At 35.3% G+C, this 21598-nt stretch overlaps 1 protein-coding gene across 4 annotated transcripts in view; it reads left to right on the forward strand.

Moving 5' to 3' along the window:
* The window catches only part of LOC117337419, a 79042-nt gene that overhangs the window by 44213 nt on the left and 13231 nt on the right, over nucleotides 1–21598 (forward strand). Inside the window, exon 1 of one of the 4 annotated variants that reach the window (XM_033898398.1) lies at nucleotides 6338–7387. The exons of 2 other annotated variants lie outside the window; for them this stretch is intronic. The gene's annotated coding sequence lies outside the window, so the exon portion shown is untranslated. Of the gene's footprint in view, nucleotides 1–6337; nucleotides 7388–19763; nucleotides 19876–21598 lie in introns of those variants that run through there. One more of the 4 variants, XM_033898401.1, reaches the window with a different exon arrangement.

The raw sequence follows: 21598 nt of genomic DNA on the forward strand, positions 1-21598 counted from the left end.
ATAGAGAGGTATTCATTATAGACAGGTGTCCATAACAGAGAGGTATTCATTATAGACAGGTGTTCATAATAGAGAGGCATTCATTATAGACAGGTGTCCATAATAGAGAGGTATTCATTATAGACAGGTGTCCATAATAGAGAGGTATTCATTATAGACAGGTGTCCATAATAGTCAAATGTTCATTATAGACAGGTGTCCATAATAGAGAAGTATTCGTTATAGACAGGTGTCCATAACAGTTAGGTGTTCATTATAGACAGGTGTCCATAACAGTTAGGTGTTTATTATAGACAGGTGTCCAAAATATTTTGGTGCTCATTATGGACAGGTGTCCATAATAGTTAGGTGTTTATTATAGACAGATGTCCATAATAGACAGGTGTCTGTTATAACCAGGTATTCACTAGATATAAGTAAACAATGTAATCATTTGTAGTCTTATGTCCAGAAAAGAGCTGTAATAATACTAAAACATGTTGAATCACAGAAACAAGTGGATCAATCAGTAATACAAATTGGTTAATACAAAATGTAATTATAGTCTCGTAAAACCACAGGTTGATAGCTTATATCCACTGTTGACATTCCTCCTTATAGCTGGTATGCCTCAGTGAGCACACCCAATTTTCTGTCATCTGATGTAGTTTACTGATCACTAATGCAGCAGTGCTTTCAAACTTACTGGTACCTTCTCATGTTAAGTAGGTGTCAAGATGAGAGATAGAATAAAACCTGAAATGCATTCAACTCCTTAAGAGGCACCTCAAGTTTTCGTTGAGATATCTGTCGTGGTAAAACAGTATGACACCAGGCTTGAGTCTCATCATGTCCGTAACAAATAACAATGGCACTTAGTGGTTCTACAGAAAGACAATTTCTCCAAAAAGACAATTTCTCTAATGTGTAGAGTAATTTGGGAAAACGACAAAAGAAAACGATGTGAAGGACTAACCCCACATTTTGTTCGTGAAAATGTCTGGTTCAGAGCTGCTAGGGGAATACTAGGATTCTTAGCTAACATATCCATAGCTTTATAACTATGCCAAGTAATTCTATTCAACTGGTGCATTTTCATGTAACATTTACACGAGTAACAAGTTCTATTTATTTTACAACAATTGCAAAACAAATGATAACAATTATGTTAATCACATTTGTTGCCCCTGATTGCGGCACGTGAGCGTTCTTATACCTGGAGGTCGGGCACTTGGCAGGTGACCCTGAACTTTTTCACGTCCGATCTTGGAATCGAACCCCGGCTGCCTAGGTGACAGATAAGTGTGTTACCACTGTGCCACCCAACAACCCTATAATATGTATGTAGGGCATGATTTAAATCAAGTGTATATTTATCAAAAACTTCCTGAAAATCATAAAAATTTTCATATGATACTTTGAATTTGTCATTTTTATGCAAAATTTGTATTTTCTACAGAAAAACAAATATTCTTTAATATGTGTGGAAGTTTTGATTTCCTGAAACTAGTGAGAGGTACTGACTGACTACATCTTGTCTTTAGTGTTGGGAACAGAGTGTACAAACAGAATGTATTTCTTAACTATAATGGCACTGTACATGTACTGTTACAACATTGCTGGCAAAAATTGTCTGACCAGACCTCTTTGGAATAGATAGAACTTATCAAACCCTCATGTCTTATCAAATTCTAAAGTTTCAGGGGGAGATATATTACAGAAATGGTGCCTGAACCATTTGACATGTGCCTTGTTCTGAACTCACCACTTTTAGAGAATGCTACCATTTTCTGGATTGACATAAAACACAAGTTAAAGGGATGTTTATCATTGAACTGATAAAATCTTACATATGGTTTAAATGTTCCTTTCACTTATTTCTTTGTTGTCAGCTTTCTATTGTTGCCTAGCAACTTTCAGTTCTTTCTTTTGTTACACTGGCTAAGTTAGGTCAAGGTCACAGAAAATGTGCTTCAAACAAATGTCAATGTTACATTGTGTCGTTAGAAACATCATGAGGCCAAGGTAAAACAAAGTGTCTTAAACAACAAACGTCATGGTGTCTTTATAATAAGGTCAAGGTCAAGATTGGGATTCCTCTGACATTGAGGAATATTAAATGGAGCCGAAACCATATGGAAATATACTGAAGCTGTATAGAAGGTAGAAGATGATTGCGAAATGCTTCAGTTTTGTTCAGGAATTTTGGTTTCAAATTTTGAGAATTTAAGGATATTTCTATCAGGATAAGGCTAATTTGTAAAAAAAACGTAAGCAGTAGCTAGTATATTATATAATTATTTTCGTGATATTATAAGACTTATTTCCCAGAACTGGTACACAATAACAATGTCAACTATTCACAAGTACAAAGACTGATTGATTTAATTTGCATCATAATTAGAATAGTGTCCCAATTAAATTTCCATACTATCTGTAATAAGTATATCATTGTTATATATGGTATTATATCATGTTGGTATTGTGATGTGAACTGAATTGTCTTCAGATGGAGCAGATTAATATATTCACAGCCACATGCTAGGGAATATTCACAAACACAGAATGGTGTCAGTACAACCGTGGCTCTGAGACCGCATCAAACGAAGTTTATTAGGACTAGCCACTTCTTTTGGTACATTAATGAATAAAATCTGATAGGAATCTCACAACACTTCAAACTGCCTTAAATACAGCCCCCATTATATGTCGGACATTTTGGTTTAGAGATGTTACATTACTGACAGTATATATGTACATACACTACATAATTCTCATAAGATGGCAGTAAAGAAATATATCTAATTAACACCAACAAAAAAAAGATGATATAAGTGTCCTTATAATGGCTTAATGTTGTAAAAGTACATATTTTAGCGGTATAATCTTATTTTAAATAGCATTTTTGCATTGCAAGCATTCCGCTGAATTATGTTTACGCTAATTGTGGTTAATCTACATTGGTTTCTATGGCAATCATTGTTGGTGTGCAAATTAATTATTCCACTAATATTTTAAATTTGGTTTTACACTAAGGTGTGAGTGTGTCAAATTAAGTTCGCTTACAGTAAGTCAGAAATTTAACTAACAAATATAGATGAATTTCTTTGACTTTTAGAGAAAGGAAGAAGCTCAGACATTTAAGTGTATTGGCATAAGAATGTAACTTTTGGTATTGTATAAAAATATACAATGGCCTATTGTTTTCAATTTGATCCTTTAATTACTCTGTTAGCATTGTATACATAGCATCTTTAATATATTCTTATGGTCAGACTTCTACATCAGAGAGACATTATGTAGATCAGGATTTGACAGACACCCAGACTCCGCAATACATACATCACATTCATGTTCATCTTACAAATTCTGGACAATGTTTAAAATGAGCTCTGTTTTGATTATCAAATTTTTTTTTTAACAAATTATTAGAATCAGATTTATTAAAAGAAAATGATTCAGATGTGAATCTGTTGAGGGCAGTGTATAGATTATAACTAACAAAGTGGAGATACAGTCGATATGAACTTCTGATATACTTCAGAAACATTAAACTTTGGACAACTGTTGCCCGATAGCAAATATCCCTTGTGTGTTTAACCTGTACCGCGACCATCACAACCCATCAGGCAATGATCGACTCCATTGTCTGTGTACACATCGGTTATAATCTTCATCAGATTATTCAACTCGAATTATATTTCTGGAGAATTGTGATCTACAAGACTGATTTAACTATTCTGATACATAGAAACTTCAAAGAAAAAAATACAGAGTACTAGTGTTTTTTTCTTCCAAGCTTTATGAATGATGTATATTTGACCTGGGGGAATGCTGATGGTTCAGGGATGATGTCATGGGTCAGAAGTGTACACCATTACAGTCTCCCAACACCTCAAGTCCAATACTTCAGGTGTTGTGTCAACTAAAATATCTGAAAAAAGATAACACTATATTTTCAGTTTTAAATATTCTAAAGCAAGAGTTTCTTCCCACATAGTGGAATGAAGTGGAAGAAAGTAAACTGAAATTGTCAGATGATGAAAAATAAAGTGAAAAAAAAGTTTAACTGTATTACATTTTGCCTGCTCTTCACTGTTCGTCGATCTACAAGCTGAATATATGATACACATATGCTGTCTTTGTAGAATAGTTCCTATACTCTGAATAGCATGTACTTTACAACCGAGCTGTAGTTAAGTCTTTAACTACAGTCTATATACAGGTATGTCAACACAATATAAGTAATTTCTCCCCTGCCAGGTAAATTAGGTTACCATAGCGACTTTCCACTAGACTGATTCTTGGCCTACGGTTTCAGAGACTCGGAATATCCATTGCAACCCTTAGCCCTTGTGCCTATAGTCACACACATACCAGGAATCACTGGCGACATAAACGCTATTACTATGTAGCCTGTTAATTTTTTTCCCCCTGGTCTCTAGAGTACATTAACATGTCAACAACCTTCATGTTCCAAATGGGCACTTACTTCCATCTGAAAAAAAAAATCCAGATATATATTGTTTAATATTTTGACAACAAATTCTTTTCTTGATAAGTAGACTTGATGGATTAGATAATGGGATGTGTAGGTAATGATTGGTTGACAAGGTATATATATATATTATACAGGAACATGGGTCGGTTGTTACAGATGTCGTTAACTACAGGTGTCGGTAAATACAGGTGTCAGTGACGATGTGTCGGTTACGACAAGTCTCTGTTAACAGAGATGTCGGTAAATAGAAATGACAGTAACCTACAGGTGCCGGTAAACGCAGGTTCATAAAGTAAATAGGTGTCCAGTAAAGACAGGTGTCAGTATATAAAGGTGTCAATGATGATGTGTCGGTTATGACAAGTCACAGTTTATAGAGATGTCGGTAAATAGAAATGACAGTAACCTAAAGGTGTCGGTTAATAGAGGTGTCATGAAGTAAATAGATGTCGGTAAAGACAGGTGTCAGTTAAGACAGGTGTCAGTAAAGAAGATATTTGTAAATACAGGTGTCTATACCTATAAGTATCAGTAAATAGAGGTTTCGGATACTGCAGGTTTCATTTGTGACAGGGATTGTAGCTACAGGTAACTGAAGACAGACTATATATGGTTACAATAATACATTACAAATTCCAATATACCTTACAAACAGGACACACTACCGTCATGATAATAAAACTGGCGTCTAATCATATCAGACAAGCCTTAATGGATCTCATCTTCCTGCTTCCAAGATTTTTCTGAGCTGCGGCTTTAATTATTCAAAATATTCGAAGTTTTGCGGACACTGCATGCGGTTTTGTTTGAGGAGTGCACCTTGTATGTTTAAATGTCATTCGTTTCCTTGTAAACAGAATAGAGAATATGAATTTAAGCCTTCTCTGTTTTGGAGATTATTAAATTTCTTATAAATCGCATCTGATTTTAGACGTTGATATATGGCTAAGGTTTGTATATACCTGAAGAGAACCAGGTACCAACTGATGATTAAGATACAGGTACGCACATACAGGTGTGTCATAAGTGGCTGACACACCTGAGCTTTAGGCATTTGAGTACCTGTCCTATCACCTGTAGTTACATGTTAGAGTAAATGATGAGCTGAAACTGCCCAAAGTTCAATGACTGTCATTGGTGCCTATAGTCACTGCTCACCTGTACCAACAGGTAGATAGGAGGTATGTAAACGAGCTAGGCTGCTGTCATGCCCAAAGTTCAAAGACTGTTCTGCCTGTATCAACATGGCACGGAGCATCTGTTAAAGTATTGCCTGGCTAGCTAGGTGCCCTTGGCGCTGATGCTTTGTCACACTGATAGCATCCATACTATAGGCAGTGGTCCGTCAGGAGACAGGTAAATGGATTGGTGTATAGAAGTCAGATCATCTTGGCACAAACTTACTTACACCTGAGAGTTTTACTATTGGCGGAACCTGGTGCTGAAAGTAAAAGTGTCAAGTGACTGTATATATATATATATGTATATATATGTAGATCTAGTCCGGTACATCAGGACGACACTGTGATTAAACCTGAAACACATCGGTACATGCTGCTGCAGGTCATAGGGTTCAGCATAGTTCTATCAGGTATATCTTCACTGATATAGATAGGAAGCTACCCAGCCATCTATTTATAGATTTACCTGTACCTTACCTGCATTGACATTATACCTTCGTTGACACATCGGTACCAGATAAGGCCAGGTAGATTGTTCCAGTTTTCTCATCTCTTGGACGGAAGGAATTAGCAGTATTATTACTGCTGTGTCTGTTTACCTGTAAAGTTACAGCCTATCTCTCTGTTGACTTTTAAATACTGTATATATATATATATATATATATACACACATATATAATTACAGGACCACTTTAGACAGCGTTATTACCATCATGGAGACATGCTGATGGAACACTTTCAGAACACTTAAGAATGGTTCGCTACATTATGGACATAAATTAATAATAAATCATACGACAAGAGCTCTCAAAGTGTACAAAGTTTGGATAGTTTTACGACTATACCAGCAATGTCAACTTACCAGGTATTGCAGCCCATATAAATCTGAAGACTTTTAAATAACGAGTTTTTCTGCTAAGAGCGCTGACAGATTTTCTAAGGTATTAACGCCTATGGGAGCGAGAACTTTTAAAATACAGATATCCTGCAAGGCTGTTTCCTAGTGAGAGAAGAACTCCATGTTTTACCTTATACCTGGTGCCTGACATTCTTTGATTGGCATTCAGACGAGTCTAGAGGGGAATATTAACACCAAGTGCCATTGTTGACTAGGTGCTATACACCGACAAATTCTTTAATGAGACAATCCTACGTGGTAGGGCCGTTGACAAACTCTGTGTGCCAGAAGATTGGTCCTATAACGTCGGCATGCCAAAACTCACCTGGGCAGCCCTGCTGTGTCTCAGAGAGAAAAACTTTTATAATTATCACTGAGGCGAGTCACTTCATACAAGACGGATCAGTGACTGTGATTGGAGGAGAGAAATCTCTCAGAAAACTGAAAGCAACTGGTTTTCTGGGCTTCTAAAAATAATCCGGTGAATTGAACTACTATTATTGAGTGAGGTATGTACCATGTTAAGTGAAGCAAGTCAGCAGGCAGGCAAACAGTGTACAGATTGGCACTCAGCATGCTTGTCGTCATATGGGACAATTTTTTATGTGGAACACCTTGTTTGCGGCTTTCTTGACTTCCATTGGTTGACGTAATCAGGTATCGGTAGGAATCAGGCTGTGTGACATCGGGAACAACAATACACACACACATCATCTCAGAGCTACCTGGGCCGGTGCCACAGGCAACATCAACATAGCAGACGACAGTCACAATTTCCGATCCGGCTCATTTATTGGAGAAAGTTGACAGACTATTTCAAAGAGTATGGTGAGTGATACTTTTACAAATAATACTTACACAAAGTTTTTAGAAGTTTCAGTAAAAGTTTTTGAGTTATCGACACTTTTGTTCAAAACTTCTGTATAGGTCTGATGTTGGTTGTTTTTGTTCTTAGAAGTGTATGTGGTTCTACCTGACTGGGTTTCCAGGCTATAGCCATCAAGATATATACGTATACACTACAGCAATGAACCTACCTGTCTCCTATATATATATATACACGACAGTACTTAGTTAGGCATGGTCTTCTGGTTCAATAGTTCATCTTTCTGTACCACTATTATCAAAGACATTTTCAGTTCTTTTGTCAGACAATGTAATTGTGTCTGAAAGGAAACAGGGATCCATTATATTGACAAGTGCCAAAAACTTGCCCTGGTCTCTATAGAAATGCTGGGTATTTGCCTGAAGAGCTGACGTGATCTCTATCAGTGTACAGTTCCCAGGGATTCAGGTGCCCATAGCTCTGTTTGTTTAGCTCTACCAATCAGCTCTAAGAGGGATAAAAGGTCTTTTCCGCTAGAGTTATTGAAAAGCTTTCCTACTTTGAGCCTCATTTTGGAGAGTTTTGTTGAGAGTTATTGTTGATAATCCATATCCTGTATTTACAAAAAATGGAGTTGGTGACAGTCTGGGAGTGTGGATTTGTCATACCTGTAATAAATGGTGTTGGTTTTCAGAACTCGTGGTTTTGGCCCCTGGAGTCAGTTCCTGTCATGGAGATAGGAGTGTGACTCACAAAATTGGCAAATAACACCATATATTGAGCAGACGTGACAGGATTGTCAAGTCCAGCCTAACAAGTTTTGGATTTCAATTTTATGACTTTTCAATTTTGATTGAGTTTTATTGTAGGGAAAGGTGACAGAAATTTCCTAATGTTGTAATACTTGATTAACTATCTGGCTCCTCCTATAGCTGTGCATCAGACTGATATGGTACACTGGAGTTGTACAGTTAGCAGACGACACTCTAACTTTTTATGTCTGAAAACAGATGTTGGGTGGAATGGTGTATGTCTGCTAGTGTGTAAGAATGTTAATGAAACCAGATTCTCATCAGGTTTCTGAAATTATACACCATTTCATGTATTTAAAAGTCAACAGGTTTTGAAGGTGGAAATTGCTCACATTTTTAGACAGAATTTACATAAATAATTTTGTTATTTCGGGGTCCATCACAGTTTTATTCCACCATTATGTAAGGCTTTAATCTGTAAATCAAAATTACTTGTCTATTCTAATGTGTCTTATTAAAAACTTGTTGAAGTATGAAGTTTTCTTCATGCGAAGATCTGTGTGAATTAAACAGATGATTTCAAAGAGATTAGTGTGGTTTTAATTACATATCAATTCAATGCACAGAGCATGGTGATGAGTTGATCACTTACTCTTTAAAACAAAATCGCCCATAAAAGATTTTGCTTGTTAAGTACTTTAGAAAAGTTCCAGATGATGCCTGATGGAATTTAAAATTATCATTTATGATAAATAAACCGTGTAGTACATACTACCTGGTTTTACTTCAGTCACAACCATTTGTATAACTTTATTATTTGATATGGTAATACGAGCTACCACGACTTGCGTACTAACTGGAGAAAGAAATATGCCACATATACACCTGTATCATTTCGAACAAAGACGTTGTGGGCATAATCTGTGACGGATCACCATGGTATATATTAGTTAATTAAAAAATATCTGAAGACAAGTTCCATCCAGCATAAATGATATGAAATTAAAAAACTTCATAATTCAATTTATCATTTACAGTAGATTGGTTTAATTACCTTAGGGTGGAAACTTATGAAGTTAGATTATTTGATCTTTAGGTTAAAAATTTGACCTCAGATGATTTGACCTTGGGGATGAAAATTTGACCTTAGAATGGGTGACCTTAAGGTAGAAACTTTTACCTTAAATTGAGGTACAACTTATGACCTTAAATTGATTGACCTTGGAGTGAAGAGTTATATTGCATGACCTTAGATTGGTTGAATGACCTTGGGGTAAAACCTTGACCTTAGATGAGATATATGACCTTGAGGTAGATCAAATGAACCTAGATCGGCTGAATATGACCTTGGGTGAGAACTGGCACTGGGGAAGAACAGGTGACCTTTGATTGTTTAAATGACAGGCTGGGTAGTAACTTCAACTTTCGATTGGTTAAATAACGTCTGGGTAGCAACTTATAAACTTTCACTTCTTATGTCTTTCATGTGACGTGAATAAACTGTTGTAACACATTCATTTTAATTCATAAGCATCTATCACATGATATCTTGTAAGGAATAGATATACTTTGAAAAGTGTTACCAAGAACCAAAATTGTACTGTATACCATTGAAGATGTGTATATAATGATGTCACTGTAGCTGTATATGATTTTGTCGAGTCATTTCATCATGTTGATGCACCATTTCCTTAATGTGTAATTTAAGTGTTCCAGTGGAACAGGTTCTGTACGTATGTAATGGATAAAATCATTTTTTAAAAATGTTGAAAAATTGATATTTTCTTGATTGTGATCTTTCTCAAATTTGAAAAAAAAAAATTGACGCAGACTCTGTATGTGTACCTATTATGTGTATTGGTGACCTGTGTTGAGGTACAAATTGATGGTGAGGTGTACTGCGGGGTGACGTGGTGTGAGAATGTCCCATTCAAGCACGCCAAACTTTCTCTCCAAAAGCCAAGGTCCTGACAAGCACTGAGAACTTTCTCAGGTATTCCAGCTTGTTGCTATTTGTCAGAAGGGATCCAATTACTTCATGACAACAGAACCATGGGCTGTATATCATCCTAAATTACCTTTATTGGGGAGAGAGAGATGGCCGGTCACACCATTCTGTAAGGCCGATACACTATATCTGGCTTACCTGTGCATGACAGTGAATCCCAACCAGAACCCCAGTATACAAATTAATACTCTCTTTGTCTGCGAGAGCTGGAAACCTCAAAGGCTGCCTTTGACGGTCGGAGCCAGCCAAATAAAATTGATCTAATGGAATAAATCATGTTAGGTGACTTTGAGTATATCACAGGTACGGCCAGACTAGTTTATAACCAACCACCTATTTTTATTGGGTACTGTAAAAATTTGACAGCGTGGGGCCATTAGTTTGGGAAAATGGCAGTTCCCATTCAACAGGTGGGAAGTTATAAAATCATATTTCAAATCCTCACACACACAAATGGTGGGATCAGCGTAAAATTTTGTCTTCAGTCAGACTGTAAGGCTGCAGTTGTCACACGGGCCCTAATGGACATTTCTTTCTCCAGGCAGTGGTCAGTCAGAATCAGGGTCAGCCTGAAGTTACAATATTTCACACATTAATAAGATGCTATAATATTAGAAACTTCCTTCAATGCTTGCAGGTATCCAAATATACCTTTTGGAGATAGATTTCCCGAAATTGATGGGACTTCTCCTGAAACAAGAAATGTACAATTACACAGAGGTCACCTCAAGGTCAAAGAATGGTTGATGTATTTGTTGGAAGAAAAGTCTGACTATCACAGACAGGGAAGCCTTTTATAGATCACATTTCAGTTTATATATGTAAGAGGAATTTCCTGTAAGAATGAGAATGTGATTTACCCATGAGTTTGTTCTAACAATGGACAAAACCTATTCTGGCAGTTTTGGCTGCCAGAGATCTGAGAATTTGATAAGTATTTAAACCAACGCCTAGAATAATTGTGTGCATTGTGTTGGTGACACAGGCTGGAACTTACCATCAGCCTCACACAATACAAAGTATTAAATGGCACCCTGAAACTCGACCAGACCAGCTGCGTAATATAGGTAACAGACTTCATTGGTCGACTTCATAATCACTGAAAATTCACGAGGTATCTGGTGATTCTGTTTTAAATAAACCCACATAAACTCTCTAATGGTTCCTGCATGCTGCCTGTATCCCACAAATTTTTCATTTTCTGTTTTTTGAGATGGTACATTTTTCAAAATTTTATGAAATGCAAGGAAAATTGAAATCTTTATGAAATTTTTCTGCTTGTGAGCTACAGTAAAATACTTGAATCATATTTCACTTCCTGCCTCACTCAAATTACTATGGAACAATTCCAAGGTGTTGCTCCTTGCAATTCCTTTTGTCTATATCCCTTTAATGATATCCGAGGTGGTTAAGATATAACACATGTTTAATTCAATGTACTGAAAAAGGAATTTCTGAAAGAATATTTTTTCTTATATATATGTTGTCTAAATGATTTTATCTCAAAGTCTTTATGTCAAATCTGCTAATTTTCCAAAGAAGCTCTGTAAAAGGAGTTTAGAATTTTTAAAGTCTAGTTGATATAGAAATTATAGATGTTCATTTTCTCATGAACTACGTGTACAATATCAAAATTCAAATTCACAGTGACTGAATATTCACTTTCTTTTGTTTCAAAGTAAAGGTATTATGGTTGGCCGATGATAAAAAATAATAAAAAATTAGTTGGAAAAAAAAAAGATCATCGATGACGATTTTGAAAAGGCAATTATTTCATGTGAAATTTTTGAAAGTGTTTGTAAATCTTTGGCTATGCATATTTTTTTTAAAATTGTTATCGAACCAAAAAGAAGTTGAAAATTTTCGGCTTGGTGTATAATTTTGTAATATTGCCGAAACAAGAATTAGTTGATCTTATATCTTAGTGATATATTAATTGGTTGTTTACAGGCAATTAAGGAGATTTAAAGAAATTGACAACCATTAAATGCTTTGTGTTCAATATTAGAAATATTGATAACAAAGGCTAAGATGTATAATAAATGTACTTGATAGGTATAAAAAAAATTCTACGAAAAGGGCACTTCTGTGCTAAAGTTAGAAAAAGGATTATTATCGATTATCGATTCTGAAAGTGAAATAGATTCCCATCACTATTAGGTATTAGTTCAGACAAGTTAGTTTACACTATAATCTTCTTCGACTTGAAAATCTGGGGAGTTGAACAGTAATAATCTTGTCAGTTACACAAAAATGTAAAGAAACTTCAAAAGGAACAAATACCATCCATCAAGCTGTTTTAGACCCGTGCATGTCTAAAAAGCATATTCTAAAATTGATCTAAGCAAACTTCTGAAGTAAATATGCATTTATGATGAATTAGATTTGGTAAGTATTTGTTGAGAATTTTAAATTTTGACATTAGAATTAATTGGAAATGGTGAATTTTTTTGGAAATCAATATTATTCAGAGATTTGAGAATTTCTGCTTTTTAGAGAGTTTAAGTTATTTCAAAATTTGAAAAGTGCCTGGTAAAAGTAGTTGAATATTCTCGCGAAGTTATGAGAAATGAATTAAAAACTTGTCTGGTGTATAGGGAATGTTCTATAAATTACCGGAGATCTTATGCCTAAAGCTAAAACAAAAATTTACCTGTGCGAGATGCCTTTACTAATATGTTCAAAACAAAATTCATTGTAACCTACGCCCTTTTTTACCAGGTAAGGCACTGGATGTTATTGACAAAGTTTTGTGTGCGTCACCGAGTCTGACTAATCAGCCAATTTTTCAGTGTTTTCCATGATGATTGATAAACAGTCCTGGCTTGGTTGGCATACCAATACAAGTTTAACACTGATTTCAGGACTTTATCAGGAAACACTCTGCTGTTTATAGTCCATTGAACTTAGAAATGAATATATGTCATTATAGGTTTGATGGAACATATATTTAATGGACTTGTAGAATTCTGATAGATCTCATTAGTAGAATTCTGAAAGATCTCATCTGTGGAGGTATATATGACAGCTAGTGTAATTGTCTCTAAAGTGGAACGCGGTGCTGGACATCGTTCCACAGTCCACAGGTAAATCGGACCGATCCACATACTTTTCCATTTTGTGTAAATTTACATGAAATTATTGATTCTCTGTATTGGCATATTCAAGCAGTATATTTAATTTGCCCTGAAATCTGTTCTGAGCACCTATCGGAATACAAATGCTGCATTTGAAGTAATTGTCCATCAAACCAGCTGTGGCCACGCAAAAGTCCTGAGAAACTTAATACCGTACGTTCAGGTAGATCGATGATCCAAATAACAATAGAACTGTCGGCCTGAGACAACCAGGCAAAACAAGGATCAAATTGATGCAGCCGATTTGTATAGTGTCGGATATTATTTCAAAAGCATGGACTCGTTCGATGATGAAAAATCAATAAAAAAAAAGAAACAATTTTCAAGTTATAAGTTGGTTTAAGAATATGCTAGTTATATCCATCAAACCTTTTTCTTGACATTATCAATTTAAAACTATTGAAAACTCTTAAAAAATCAGCGGAACTTCTCTTAATTATAGAAATGTCAGTTAAGTCTCTTATTTCTGTCACAGAGGTTACAAAATATTGATTTGCTGGGATATTCGTTATGTCTTTAAGGATCATACAAACTGCATTGCTAACAATAGTAATGAACTCTCTCAATTAATAAACAGTTTTGATAAACTGTCTTAATTCTTATAAATTGTTTTTACAAAACCAAACTACAGGAACAAATCTAAACACTACCAAAGAAATTTAAGAAATGTTAATTTTCATTTTTTGCTGAGTTTGACATGGCCTGGTGACAAGTATCTAAGTGCCCAGCTATAAATGTCATTCCACAGGGGTTTGGAAGGCCCCACGTCACTGATGTACCAAACCTTATAGTCCAGTTCAGTGCTAGACAACCAGACAGGTGAAACAGGATAATTGGATTTTTGTATCTCTACAGGTGAAAATTGTAATCTACCTGTAAATGGAGTTGGGTTTAGGGATATTGGAGCACCTTTTGATAGGAAACGGCAGATAGTTTTAGCTTATCTTCCGTTTAGAATTCTTTCTCATTCTTATCATACAGGTGCATGGGGGAAAGTTAAATGCTGTCTGTGTAAGCAGCAAGGTCTTATGTCTTCGCTGCCGCTGCATAAAGGGGCTCAAGATTTCCCTCTCCCAGAGCACAGACAGAAATGTCTTCCTGCTACAGGTTTCTCTTGTATTACAGATAACAGAACTTTATCTTTTAGCTAAGATTTTGACAGGAAGTTTTGAAATTCAAAGGAATTAGTTTCAAAACTATAGTAATTAACACATTTGTTATAATTTTATCCTATCTGATATGGCTCATATTTTTCTTAGTTAACTTTTTCATTCAGCTTTTGACCTAGATTTATAAATAATACATTTTTAATATCAAATCTGATTGATGACTTAATATCAGTTTGATTTATGAAATTATATTCTTAGATGAATTTGAAATTGGATTTCATTACTTTATCATCCTCAAGTTTAATTTCTGGACAAAAACTTGATGTTCCAGGAAGTTTTGAATCCATAAAATTATTCGAAGTATATACACTTGATAGATTGCCAAATAAAAGCTTCACATCAACGAGATTTTCCATCCTGAATTACAAATTTTTATCTGGTGACGGTACTGTACATTTCTCCATCTGTCACTGAGGGCACCAGTGGGGCCGACTCCGCATCATAGTCTTTTGAGGCAAAATACATACTTCTACATTGACTTGAATTCAGTTAGTTACCCCGTCTTGATTGAGTTGTCAGATCAGTCAGGTTGACAGGTAGCTGACACAAGGTAATTGGGAATGCACAGCTCCCAGGTGAAAAAAAAAAATCACCATATTTTAGAGGAATATTATCGCACCTGAGATTTTGTGGAAAGTAATTTACTTTTAGGTTAAAAAAGGTTTGATGTATTTGTTAAAGTTATGGTTTGTAGACTGAATTCAGTGAGCTGTTTATATTCTTTAACACATAAAACCATTTTTGGCCTGTTTAAATGTGATTTAAGTTGTCGATCCAGCAACAGTGTTCTACAAGAAATAAAAGGAATCCTTTTACTGATGGACGGATATTATTTAAAGTGATAAAAAAAAAAATACTGGAACTTCAGCATAATTAAGTTCAGGCAGACAGAAAACCAGGTATAGGCGACATTCCCAGAATGTTTAACATGCTTGAGTGCCTCAGTTTTAGGAGATGGTCTTGATCAATTACCATCCATCATTCTGAAGAAGTGTGAATTTTTGGAGCGTTGGTTGTTGAAAGTCATCGTTTGGTTGGTCACAGATGGATCAATCTCCGTGACAGCTAAATATCCTAATGACTTGTCAATAAATCACAAATTCCTGATTTCTTTATCAATGTTCCAGACGCAAGTATTAATTGGTAACAGAGTGATTCACTCCTTATATGGCCCCCAACATTGTTGATATTAATTTATTAACAGTTTCTAAGAAAAATTCCATGGTGTATTTTGGCCTACTAGTTAACCAAATATTCCTTTTAATTTATCGTAATGACATCAGAATGCATGGGTGTTACATTATTGGTACCATGTCCAAGAAATGACATTTTATCGAGAGATCTGTAAAAAAAAAATAAAGGCCTTTAAACTACCCCGTAATCTTTGGACAATTACGGTATACGAGGCCTCTTTGATATAGTATTTGAAAAAAAAAGCTACCCCATAATTTATGGACAATACATATAAATGATAATGACCTTTAAGTTAATTACCCCATTAATCTATGGACAATATCTGTATATGATAGAAAGGAAACATACAAAAATAAACTAATGAATTCATCAGCATCAAGAATGATTTTGAAAGTTAAAAAATTTCTATAAGAATCTTAAAGAATCGGCTGAGTCACTGTTTGTCATCCCAACAACAAATAACTCATGATCTTTGATCTTGTAACATGATTGATAAGAAATGGAATTATGAAAAACAAATTGACAGTGGGTAATTAATTCATTTCATCTGTATTATAAATGCAAATAACCTTTGTGGATGACGTTGGCAGTATACGAGAATTTCGTTGTTTCAGTTTAATTAGATTCGGGAGAGAAAAATCAATCCATAAGAGTGACAATTTTTGTAGAGCATTTAATTTTGGATTTAAAAAATGAGATCTTGATTAGACAAAAAAGATAAATTAGAAATTAGTATATGCAAGTGTTAATTGATATATGTGTTAATTAATATGAACATGTTAATCAATTAACACATGCATGTTAATTAATACTTAGTATTATGAATATAGTGTTTTTCTTTTATTGAGAAAATGAGAAAATGTACATGTATCATATACTTTGTCACTCTGTGAATAAATGGACAGCTATTCAATTGTAAAATAAATTAAAAAGAAAATATGTTGCCCTTTGGAATATATAATGGAATGGGGTGGAAATGTGTATGAGACATTGAACAGTTGTGATTTAGTCCATTTCCCTGCTGTCTGGTGTTCATAATTGTAGTCAATTAAGCAGTCAGCCAGATATGGAGATTTTTTATTTCATATGGCATCGTCACAGTGCGTAGTTCTATTGGACCTGTAATTAGAAAGTAATGTTTGGGCCAGGTTTGTAGGCTTTTCACCTGGCTCGCATAGCAGTGCTCATTCAGGTGATCTATCCATACAGGTATACAAATACCTGTGAAAATTCTACCTGTACCTGGCTTGCACCTGACATTCATAGTACTTAATACGATGTGCCTGCCAAATGGAATGAAGTTGTCGGAATCACCTTGATAACTGATTCCAGGGAACCCTCAGGCACAATAAACAACTAAAGAGTTCTGGCGACGCTGGTACTGACACCAGCGAGGTCGTCAGAGCCACAGGTAAATGATGGAATCCATGGTTCTGTCGGCAGTGGACTGCCATGTTTTATCCCAGCCATGTCAAGTGTTACACTCCATCCCTCCCTTTGGAGTGTGATTAATACCCCTTATCTCGGTCCCACCTTTACAAATCCTGCCTCACAAAGACTAGAGTTCACAGCATACTTCAAAGAACTTCTTCTGTCAAAACTTGTTTTCCAATTTTATGTGTATTCCTAAGGGGATTCGGTTCTTTCTCACAGGAGAATAAAGACTACAGTAAGAAGAAGGAACGTCAAGCTTGAGTTCATCTTATGGTATATACATAATTACATACATTTTCACAGCCAGTATCAGAATTAAGATAAAAATAGCGGATAAAATTCATGAAATCTCTTTGGAAAAAATAAAACATTTTATATAAATGTCTCGACAAATGTCCCAGTCAGTGCCTCGAAGGTAAAAACAGAATGTAAATCTTGACAAGTATCAGAACTCCGTTGTGAAAAACAGTTGCTACCACCGGTTGCTTTGACAGGAATGCCAGCACAAAGACCAATCAGAGACTTTCAACATGATATTACAGGCATTTTAAATCGCCAGGAGTATATTAAATTCTTTGTGGCGGTATTCAGCGCGAAGAAATAACAAAGGGATCTTTGAAATGAAATAATTTGTCTTGTGTAGTGTGTGAGTGCGTTGCACCTGCTGCAGATAACAGAAGTAGTAATTGAAGCATGTGACCAGTGTACATATATACAGTTGTCTGTAATAATACCTCAACACATTTATGGTTTCTATTCCTTTCAAAGATATATGCAAATCATTATAGACATTCAAAATTGACTTCAGAAAAAAATCATAATCTTCCTAATCGTCTTACCTCAAGACATTTACTGGTACATTATAGAGATATAGGGGGAAAAAAGTTGGTTGGATTTTTTTAGGGTTTTTGGTTTAAAGGAATTAGTTTCCTTGGTAACAGCAAATTATTTGGAAATTCACCTTTCTTTTATATAGTGTAACTATATGAATATTTCGGTAACTATGTACCGGAATGTCTCCTGGGAAAACAAAACTGGAGGAGTTCGGGTTTGTCAGGTTTACAATACAGGGTGCCATCACCTTTAATAGGGAGTCAACATTCTGGTTTGCTGATAAGAACACGGCCTGGTGGGAGTACAGGTTGAAATACAACCATAAAAACATTTGACACACAAACTTGGGCGAGTTCTCTGTGTTGTCTGCCCTCTGGTGGTGAGACAGAACGGTGGAAGAAAAATTGTTGTGACTGTTTGAAGGTAAAGATTGGATGACCTCTCTGTCAACTCCATCAATTATACAGCCGGTGCGGGATACAAAAGCTCCACCGAATGTCGCCACAATGCCGTTAGTGTCCAGCCAATATCCACCAGTCGAAAGTCTACCTGTGCCATTCCTCACTATTCTCAGTAATTTGACTCCTTAATCCAAGTCCTTTCGTGTAATTTGTCCAAATATTTCACAGTCTTGTGGAATTTTTAATTTTGAAGTTGGAGACAAAAATGCCATTGATTTTGTAACTGAGATATTCATTATTCAAATTAAGTATAATGTTTTCTCATTTAAATTCTTCATTTGCATGGTCATTCTAAGACAGGAAAGGGCTTTTATTAGAAAGATTAGAAACAGATCTGAAACAGATTCTGGATGAATGAATGAATGAAAATTTTAAACTTCACTTTCTGGTCATTTTATTTTGATTGAAATAGTTTTATTTAAAGTCATTAATATATTTATAAAGGGACAAATTGTTATAATTTCCTGTTAATATGTCAGAAATTCTGAGTAAACGTCCACAGGCTATATAGGTAACATTCGCTAATTAATAGATGTATCGCTAAATGATTTAGTCATACTGATAAAATACAGATCTGTTAATTATACAGAAATGGCCCAATCCAACAGCTGTGATTGTCAACCATGGATATTGACACATCGCAGTCTCTGGGGACATTTTCATAGTCCTGTCAGCATTTTATGGTCTGCCTCCTCCTCTTCCCCTTCAACGCAAATTAAAGAATAACAGATATATATGAGGTTATTGGCTGAGTGTCTGTGATAAATGTAAAAAATAGTTAAAGGAATAAAAAAAAAATACACAGCAATAAAAATCTGAGCCGCACTTAAAAACATTATTGATTATCGTGGATTTTTTTTTAGGATTCTAATTAGCGAATTTCCTTATGGGGTGTCAGAGTAGTTTTGAACTGTGATTTAACCAACCAGTGATTGATTTAATCCATTTATCAGTAAGTTTGTATACAGGTAGTCCCTTCAGTCAAGATAGAAGATAACAGCGATGGTTCAGAATCTGTTTTGACATATTTCATGTGATATTTGGTTAGGGACATTTTGATAGGAGATGTGACCGACCCATCCTGGTTTAACCTAGGGTGGCAGTATATTTCTTAGTATTGATAAGTCTATGATAGTATATATGTAGGATGTCCGCTGCACAGTACCAGTACGTAATACATTTGAAATCGTGCCAGTTCTCACTGGACTTGTGACTTTGCCCGTTTTGAATAAGATACCTGTATATGCTTATCAGACAGACAGCAGATACGGATAGTGTATCGGGCCGACTAGTTATCTGGGATAGAGGGATGACATTTTTATCCTCTGATAATATTCTGCCTGGTCTCAACCTGATTCCTCTCGTCAAACTCCAAAGTCATTTGGTGGTCATGTGACATTTGGAGCCGAGGATTAAAGGACCGATGTCAGTTCTGCCTGGTATTTTGTTGGTGCCTGACTTGTCCCGACTTCCTCCCTCTAGCAACATGACACTGCCAATGGTAATTGTATAACACTTGTGTTTGGCGATTGTATTATGTGACATGGGGAAATATTATGTTTTTACACTGCATGATGTTTTTGACCAGGCCTAAGTTGCTGATAACTAAATCGGCACCACCAGCGTGCCACTCTATCAGGCACCACAGCTAAAAGTCCTGATATCTCAAGTTGATCAGTAAATTAAGTAATTGTGGTGGGGAGGTGTCTGATTTCTATGTATATAATGTGGATTTACACTGTAGAAATTTCAATGGTGCTTGTTGAGTGTTACCCATGCATTAAGTGGTACCCACTATAAAGCGTCATGGATATAACTTCACTTAGAAGTGGGCGGGGGAGGAGCTGGACTTTTTATATGCAAGACAGCTATAGATTTCATATGAGAAATCAAAATATTTAAATACTTCAAAATAATATTTTATCTTTTCTGTTTTTCTTCATATGTTGTATATACTTAATTATCATGTAAAATTTATATTGATCACGGAAGCGTTTTTTTTTTTCTATGGAATTTTCAGGTCTGTAAGAACTTTTAATTTGATGATATCATATTTATATATTTTTATAAATGTATAAATACCATTAGTATCATCAATTAAAAATCTTTGCTTTGATTTTGGAGATAAATTCTGATATTGTTTGTTTTTGTCTAACCCCAACACAGTATCTTATTTTGAAAAGAGTCTTTGTCGATCTTTTTAGTGAAAGTATGTTACCTCAAGACAAAGACTTTTTTGTCTTAATTACAAAAACGGTATTTGGTAAACATACAAATATGTCATACTCTATCAATTATACTCGTGTGATAATGATTTGTGGGAGAAGATTTCCGAGCGTGGTTAGTTTTGTCATGATAACAATGAGATGAATTGGCGCTGTGTATGTAAGGAAGTGCTTACCTTGTCTGACAGGTAAAAACACAGGTAAAAGTCTGCCTCGGGCTACCTGTATATAGTTCAATGGGCATGTAACAGAGGACAGCCACATCACAAACTCTATCTCAGACTTGACATTGTCCTGAGGAACTGATTCTCCTGGAGTTTGATTGTTTTTTATGGGAGATACGGGTCATTTGAGGCAAAGATTCACTCGACTGTTAAAACATATAGAATCCAATAAAAGATAATGATAGGCATTTTCTGTCAATAAGGGCACTGCCATGTGGAGACTGTATACCTCAAAGATTACTGCCAGACTGTAGATCTTAATGTGATTCAACAACAGCCTTTATGCAGGAACTTCCTTAAACATGTTGCTGAATTATTTAGCCGGGAGGGTAAGAATTACAATTTGGTCATGCATGAGGTAGCCATGGTTACCAATTGTCTTGTGTGCAGAAATTTATTAGCTTTAGCCTGTATACCAATATGTTGGTGTATAATCTCCTGCCTAATAATATACTCACTCAGTCATTGTGAAACTTTGAAAATTATTTCCGTCTTATTGTCAAAGAAATTTTTTGTCAAGTTTTTAAATTTAAAGACTTTTACTTTGTAAATATTTTGTAATGTATTGGAATCTGTCTTTGTGTGTTCAGGAATGCCATGGTTATAAGGAAGAAAATATTCAAATGAAAATCACATTTTATCATAATTCAGAATGATTTATGACTTCAAGTTTTTTTTAACTCAATACATTTCATTTGCAAAGTAATTTGTTATATATAAAATTGGCATTAATGAGACTTTCAAGGAAGGGTTTAATCCAGAATATGTTAAGTTG

This window comes from Pecten maximus, chromosome 11 (genome assembly GCF_902652985.1).
Source record: "Pecten maximus chromosome 11, xPecMax1.1, whole genome shotgun sequence".
Classification (NCBI taxonomy): domain Eukaryota; kingdom Metazoa; phylum Mollusca; class Bivalvia; order Pectinida; family Pectinidae; genus Pecten; species Pecten maximus.